This window comes from Capsicum annuum, chromosome 1 (assembly GCF_002878395.1).
Source record: "Capsicum annuum cultivar UCD-10X-F1 chromosome 1, UCD10Xv1.1, whole genome shotgun sequence".
Classification (NCBI taxonomy): Eukaryota; Viridiplantae; Streptophyta; class Magnoliopsida; order Solanales; family Solanaceae; genus Capsicum; species Capsicum annuum.
This window is the reverse complement of record NC_061111.1, coordinates 173,948,691-173,956,931: the sequence shown is the minus strand read 5'-3', so window position 1 is coordinate 173,956,931 and position 8,241 is coordinate 173,948,691. Positions and strand designations below refer to the sequence as shown.

At 32.5% G+C, this 8,241-nt stretch overlaps 1 pseudogene; it reads left to right on the top strand.

Moving 5' to 3' along the window:
- The first annotated feature begins 597 nt into the window (after positions 1-597).
- Positions 598-1,622, top strand: LOC124896296 (annotated as a pseudogene).
- Positions 1,623-8,241: the final 6,619 nt, after the last annotated feature.

The window sequence follows — 8,241 nt, the reverse complement described above, 5'->3', positions numbered from 1 at the left end:
TTGTCGTAGGGCATTATAGAATAGGAATTACCTAAGTAGTTTGTGGCAAACATGAGCTCATACTTGTCTTCAGAAAACTCCAACTTCTGTGAAAATTTGCCCGCATTATTTTTGCATATGACAAAAATTGGGATCAAGTATCATCGATCAGTTAGTATAACAGAGAGACACCTGAAAACTTAAAAGCAATCATAACAGAAGAAAAAATACACAAGGAAAATTGAGTAGAAACTAGAGATATACATGAGAATGTGAAGAGTCAATTCTAAAGACAAGAATCGTGCACAAAATCTTTGAATGGAATCAAATGAACTCAAATCAATCTCAAATAATATAATGTCAGCGCAGGGAGTCTATTTTTTCATGGATTCCTTTAGTATGGCTGCCTTCTTCAAGTCCCTTGGAGGAATAACTAATCTTATACCCTTTTTTGTTCTCATATGCTGTATAGATATTGAACAGAAGAGGGTCATGAATTTATTTTATGCTAATTTTATTTCTTATTCTTATAATATTTTTTTTCCTACATTTTTATTATATGTTTGTTCTTACTGCTCATCTTATTCACTCATATCTTCAGATCATTTATATTCCATCATGTCAAAAACTAGTTTGGTACAAAGTAACGGTAAGTGGAATGATGATGCTCATGTTTCTTTAACAGAGGTGTGTGAAATAGAAATTAGAAAAAGAAATATACCGAACTCTTATTTAAATAAAGATGGATGGAAAAATATGGTTGAGGAGTTCAATAGGAAGACGGGAAGAAATTATACTAGAAAACAATTGAAAAATAAGTGGGATAACATGAAATAGGGCTGTTTTTTTTAAGCAGATGATGAGAGAGAATACAGGTTTAGGTTGGGATGCAACAAAAAATACAATCATTGCAGATGGCGATTGGTGGGAGCAAAAGATTAAGGTACATCTCTCACATTATTCTATATGTCTTTATTGTTTCTCTCATTATTTAATTTACTTAAGTAGTTTTTTTATTTTTTTTGTTTCAGATAGATCATCGATATAGGAGGTTTAGTAATATGGATCTTTCTCCCATATGTTATCTCTATGATGCATTATTTTTTTACATTATTGCTACGGAGAAAAGAGCACGCACCACTAATCAAGAACAAATTTCTGGAATTGAAGTAGATTTGGACAAAGAAAAAACAAATGATGTTGATGATTTTGACAAAAAACACTTCTTAAATCTCAATGATGAAGGAGGTGATGAAAGTGATGACCTACATGATATGGATTATCTTATGTTTCCCAAACCATCATTAAAAATACAACTTTCAACTGATGATATTGAAACTAACAGTCGAGTGAAAAAGAGTAAGACAAAATCTGTTAGAGAGGAACTACACTCTATAGTTGAGTTAATGTCAAGAAAAAGTACTACTACATCTCATGCAGTAGAGGATCCCACCATTGATAAGTGTATGAAATTTTTGGAAAGTATTCCTAAAATTGTTATCCCATCTGAAATCTACAACTAAGCAGTGAACTTGTTTCTAAAGAAAGTTGTCCATCAAATATTTCTTAAGATGACTACTGATGAAGCTTGGAAATATTGGTTGACATATAACGATGAGTTATACCTCTTTAAGAAAATGTGAAGGATATATTTGTTTGATTTTAGTATTTTTGTTGTTTAATGTTTGATATTATGGTTGTACGCGTGAACTTTATACGCTATGGTTGTATGTTTAAAACCCTTCTAAATTGAGTTGAATTTATATGTATTGTTGTATGTGTGTGTATTTTATACATATGTATGTTCTGTTGATTTTCACTTACTAGATCAAGAATATGCAATGAGATATGAATTACATAGATTCATAGTGCATCTTATAAATTAAAATATGTTGATGTATCATACTCTACTAATATGAGGATTATGGGATTTTTGCGCTCCCATACTCTACTGATATGAGTCATTTTTTATTTTTAGTTAAATGGAGAGTTTGGATATTAGCATATCTCCTGATTTAAGTGACTTATTAGATGAAGAAGATGAAGAATTGGAAAAAGTTTGAAGAGGGAAAGACAAGGAGTGGATGACTTTGTGTCAACTAGCAAGTAAATACGTTTTGAGGTATTGCAAAATGTACTTATGTAAGGAACTTTGCCGTACATCAACATGCTCCGAACATATATTTATTCAAGAGATATTACGAGGAAATGAAATCCGTTATGAAAATTTTTTATTGAAGAAAGCGGTGTTTATTGATTTATCCAATGACTTAACCAAAAAATATGGGTTTAAACCCACTCATGATATCTTTATGCATGAAATGTTAGGCATGTTTTTGATGATTTGTCCACATGGAGTAAAAAATCGAATAATACAAGATATCTTTCAACATTCTGGAGAGACAGTTCATAGACACTTTCATAGTGTTTTAAGCACTGTTTCTAAGCTTGCAAGAGATATCATTTGACCAAATTTAAATTATAATGATGGTGTAGGAGCTCACAAGTCATGTAACGAGCGATATTTACCTTTCTTTAAAGTAAGTTGCACTTTCTCCAAATATATACTTTATTATACTTAATATTTAATTTCTCTCATGATTATTTTCTTAAGTTAAATTTATATATGTATATACTTGTAGGATTGGATTGGGCACTTGATGACACACATGTTAAAGCTAGATTGTCGTAAGGTCAAGAAATTCTGTATATTAATCGTAAAGGTTATTCGACTCAAAATATTCTTGCCGCTGTAGATTTTCACATGTGTTTATATTTGCATTGGTTGGGTGTGAAGGATCGGCTCATGATAGTCGTATATTTATGAGGCTCTTTGTAGACAAGAACTCAACTTTTCACATCCATTAGAAAATAAGTATTGTCTAGTTGATTTTGGATATTCACACATGAAGGAATACATGGCTCCTTACAGAGGAGATAATGTGAGGTATCACCTTTCTGACTTTCGACGTGGTGTAACACGACAATTGCGGGAGCTAAGGGAGCACATTAAAAAATTTAATTATTTGCATTCTTCTTGTAAAAACATAGTAGAGCGCACATTTGGTGTTTGGAAAGTGGGGTGATCTATTTTGCGAGACATTCCTTACTGTAACATTGACACCCAAAGGGATATCGTAATTTCTACTATGACCATTCATAATTACATTAAAAAGAAATGCAATGTGGATAATGCATTTCAAACGGCTGAGAATGAAAGATATATTCCATTGATTGATTTTTATGTAGGCACAACTTCAATGGCTAACAATATAGATGGCGAAAATGTGAGTGAGGAAAGTAATGTGCATTGGGTGGAACTTCGTGGATATTTGTAATGCTTAATGTTTGTATTAATTGAACATTTCCACTTTTTGTATTTATGACAAACTTAACTCTAGCCATATTAGTGCCTCTTTTGTATGAAACTTCTAATTTATGAAATATGATTTTTATGTATTATTCTCCTTCTTTAATATATTCTTTTTAATTTGGACAATTATTATTATACAACATATGAATTTATCTAAGAAAAAAAAAACTCACCAACTAAAATATATGGAGAACACTCACTGAAGATATACAACTTCTTAAACGATTAGTGAACAATCTATGTGTATTTTGTTAGGGTTTTTGTCCTGATTTTCTTACCAAATATAAGTTTTATTTTTCTTAGAAGAAAAATAAAAGTAATATCATAATTACTTTTACTTTTCCTGAAAGAAAAATATAAAATGTTTCCATATTTGGCTAACCTCTTTCTAAGAGATAAGGTTTTGAAATTCTATAAATAGAAGACCCCCCGCTTCTCATACAATAACACAGTAGCATCCACAATGTAGTCATTAAAAGAGTCTGGTTTAGGGGGAGATTTCTCTCATAGATTTATGTTTTTCAATATTAGTTTTATATGTAGGTCAATTAGCCAAATAATATAATAATATTAAGTTTTTAGTATTATTTTATGTGTCTTTTGAATTGTCACCACAATGATTTGCAACTGATAGCTTCCGCATAACGCCCTCTTAATTTTGAATCCAACAAGTGGTATCAGAGCCTATGGTTCAAAGATCCAGTCGTTTGGTAAAACAAGGTTGAAGACAAGTCCAAGGCGGTTATAATCAATTTGTAATCAATTGGATGATAATGAAGATTTTTGTCCAACTACATATGGAGAACACGTTTCAACCATATTTTCAACATTCTTGTTGTTGTATCTTTAAAAATAAAAATAAAATATTGATTTTTAACCTATTTTTAATCGTGATATTTTAAAATTTATTTTTAACCATAGAAAGCAGCAGTTATGGAGATTATATCAAGAACGGAGTTCATGCATGTGATGTGAAGAAGGGGAATCAATTGAAGAAAATAAAGTCAAAAGGGGGAGATTTGTTAGGGTTTTTGCCCTGATTTTCTAACCAAATTTAAGTTTTATTTTTCTTAGAAAGAAAATAAAAGTAATATCATAATTACTTTTACTTTTCCTGAAAAGAAAATATAAAACTTTTCATATTTGGGTAACCTCTTTCTAAGAGGAAATGTTTTGAAACTCTATAAATAGAAGACTCTCCCTTCTCATACTATAACACAATAGCATCCACAATGTAGTCGTTAAAAGATTCTGGTTTAGAAGGAGATTTATCCCATAGGTTTATATTTTTTAATATTAGTTTTATATGTAGGCCAATTGGCCAAATAATATAATAATATTAAGTTTTTAGTATTGTTTTATGTGTCATCTGAGTTGTCACCACAATGGTTTGCAACTAATAGCTTCTGCATGACGCCCTCTCAATTTCGAACCCAACATATTTGACCATGCAACATTCGTATTCAATAATATTTTAATAGTGACATAGTCATTACTCAATCAACGAGTAATATATTTTTTAATTAAGAGTCATTTTATCAAACAAATAGTATCATTTGTGACCAACTATTTATCTATTTTAATATAATTATAATGATTAGTAATATATATATTTTTCTTGATGATTTAAACTCTTTTAACCTATAACGCCCCGAATCTGGTACTCGGAACGCTACATGATGCTCATGACCCCGAAGGATCACAAGCTAACCCATGACTGATATCTGTACCTGTATACTGCATAACATACCATAAAAAGTGGAAACATGAACTGAAAGCCCATAAGATTCAAAACTAGTACATAACTGAAAAATATGGTATAACAATACCAAAATAACTGAGATAATTATCTAAACATACTGCAGTCTGAAAACCTATAAACTGTCTGAATAAGGAGTTGATGGGACATGTTCTCAACTAACTCTAACTACTGAAATAAACTAAAAACTGAAATAGTAATGTGATCACTATGTCCTCGAAGGATGAGGACTCACTGCTAACTCTGATCGCTGAACTGGGATGCTACTAGTTCTCTGGAGCTCGTGCTTTTAAACCTATGGTATAAGACACCATAGCGCAAATACGTCAGTACTTTGAATGTATTGGTATGCAAGTGAGGTAGGTTGAATGCAATAGGTTCATATGCATGAACAATACTAACTGACTTACTAACATGAACGTAAAAATACATGTATGCATACGTAATTGTAACTGAGATCATGATAGGACTGAATACTGAGTTCTGACTACTGATTCTACTGACATTGACATCTGAGTCACTAATGAGTGACAAACTGATATTGTATTACTGAATACTGAGGGACTGATACTATTTTACTTATACATGGATAATTGTGTCTGACAGTATTGATTATGAAGAACTGGTCTGGTTGATTGTATCTGACAGTCCTGAAGCTGAATACTGATAACATGAGTTCTAATAACTGATATAACTAATAACATGAGTGACTATATCTGACAGTCCTGAATCTGATGGAACTAGCTGAGTTCCATACTGTATCTTAGTAACTAAATTAGAGATTAGTCCTATCTAGCGGGTGATCCCTAAATTTGATGATACCGTTACTGATTGATTATAGTTGAGATCAGTCCTGTCTAGTGAGTGATCCCAGAGTCTATTTATAATGATAAGAAGTGACTATATCTGACAGTCCTAAATCTATACTACTGAGCTGAACTGACTATATCTGACAGTCCTGATTCTGTAATTGAAACTGTGGGATGTATTCATCTAACCGACATACCCCATACTAAGCTAACTGGGGTCCAACCTATAACCTGAGCTGGAAGGGTGTTAGTACCGTGCTACTGGTAAAAACAACTGCTGTGGAGTCAGTCCTAATCTAGAGGGTGACCCCTGGGATTAGTTCTATACATTTAAATGCGCTAACGGGTGATCCCTGGGTATGTCAGTCCAATCTAATGGGTGAGATCTCGTACCTACGCTAGCTACGTAGTTCTGGAAGGGATTTCTTCTAGGGATCTCAGTCCTATATAGCGGGTGAGTCCCCATCCCTAGGCTCGCTCGGTGCTAAATCCTACTCCTATCTGAGGACACTGAACTGAACTGTTACTAGTGGTATTGTCTTAGCAGAGCTAAACTGGATTTACTGAGTTCCATTGATTGACAGAATGTACTGAGTTCTGAGGACTGACTGAGAATACTGAAGTTACTGAGATTACTGAGCTACTGAAATTACAAAGATTTCTGAGATTTCCTGAGTCACATGACTGGCTGAGTTCTATGGATCATAGCTTTGACTGAGGAGATCATGAAAATATGACATGGCTCTAGGCACACAGCTAAATGTTCGGGTACAAGTACCCCCAGGACTCGATGAGAAGAAACTGACATAGCATGGCTTACTTGAATACATGACCAACAACACAATTTATAATTCATATATTGAAGCACTTCATCAAACATGTGATATGCATAATCTTATACATACATGGGGATTTCATGATATCATACTAGTTTGGCATTGTTCCTACATCTAGGCATTAATCATACACATGGTAGTCATAGCATATGTAGACAACATTATACAATAATTAATCATCATGATTCATCTCTAATTTCATCATCCTAGGGTTTATTTATAGATTCACATGAATATACATCTATACAAATCAATTCCATATAAAATTGATCACCCAACATAGATTTGAATTCAATTGATCATTCTCAACATAAACAAAACAAACCCAACATGAAATTCATAAAGAAATCCATAAACTTAAACTTAGAAAAGAGATTCTAGGGCTTCATGGACGAAAGGAGTCCATGAATGAACACTATGCATACCTTAGTTCATAATTTCTTAAAGATTGATGGTGAAACCTTCTTGAATTTAAATCCCCAATAGAAACCCTATCTTGTTCTTGAGAGAAACTAGTATATTTTGGATGAAGAATGGCTGAATCACGTGTTATTGGGTATATATAGGGGTAGGAAATTGATCCTTTTAACCCTTGGACGCGTTTTTAATTTCTGAAAAAATTTCTTGATTTTCATCCTTGGCGCGACGCTCCACTATCGTGCCAAGTCACTGAAAAATGACAAATGAGAAATTGCACGGTGGCGCAACGCGGAGCTATCGCGTTGCCACCTTGTCTGCGACCTGGAAGTTTGGCATGACTCGTCACTATCACGGAGCAACACTGGAAATTGATAATTGTCATTTGATCTATCTCTGCGACGCGCTGAAGGCTCAGGTGATACGCTGTCTCACTAAAAAGGCCTAAATCTTCACCCAGGTGTTGGATTTGGGCGAATTTGATATCGATGGAAAGCTTATTCGATTTTCCACACGATAAAAAGTGAAAATATTACCACGTGTACAAAAGTGGATTCATCTTTCAAAGAAAGTTTCTAACATTCTTGGAAAACTTTTCAAGTTAGGAAAAGTACGGGGTATTACATAACCAAGAAAGAAGGTTTTTTAGCGCACACATTTAATAGTCATTCATGAATATATATATATATATATATATATATATATATATATATATATATATTGAAACTGAATTAAAAATATATATTAATTTTAATTTGAATAATTTTAGAAATAACAATTAATAATAATCAGCTCTACATAGTGCTAACAACTTTAAGGGTATTTTAGATATTTTGACCAAAAAAAATGCTTAACAATACTTGTTTACCAAACACATCAACTATTTTTTTTTTCAGTTTCAGCACTTTTATCCAAACACCTAACTGTTTATTTTTAAAATAAGTTTCAGCACTTTCTAAAGCACATTTAAAGAACTTTTTAAAGGCCACTTTTTTTAGCCTATCCAAACGGGCTCTAAGTCCAGGTGATATATATATATATATATATATATATATATATATATATATA